The sequence below is a fragment of the Penaeus monodon genome, chromosome 25 (assembly GCF_015228065.2).
Source record: "Penaeus monodon isolate SGIC_2016 chromosome 25, NSTDA_Pmon_1, whole genome shotgun sequence".
NCBI lineage: Eukaryota > Metazoa > Arthropoda > Malacostraca > Decapoda > Penaeidae > Penaeus > Penaeus monodon.
The window spans coordinates 34,578,187-34,578,458 of record NC_051410.1 but is presented as its reverse complement, the minus strand read 5'-3'; the positions used below and the strand labels follow the sequence as shown (position 1 = coordinate 34,578,458).

General features: G+C 31.6%; 1 protein-coding gene across 1 annotated transcript in view; it reads right to left on the bottom strand.

Moving 5' to 3' along the window:
* The window catches only part of LOC119589173 (ankyrin repeat domain-containing protein 13D-like), a gene marked incomplete in the record, with an annotated part of 44,726 nt that overhangs the window by 43,628 nt on the left and 826 nt on the right, over nt 1-272 (bottom strand).

Here is a 272-nt window from a genome sequence, read left to right as displayed (position 1 = left end):
CTGTTTTGAAAGCCACAGTGGCTGTCTTCTAAAGACCCACCAAATTAAATTTCTTTCTCAGCTTGCAATAACACTGTCAGAGACAAAATAATGTGGACTATAAACCTTGTATATTTGTAATTCCATATTTTGTGCCAGATGAAGGAAGAAAATCAAATACATAAGGCTTATTTTTCAAGTCTTTAAAATCAAGAAATTGCTTGGGCTATCTCTTACATCTTTTGCCTGTTTTTCCTTGATTATATTATTCCCAATAAACAATTTCCATAATT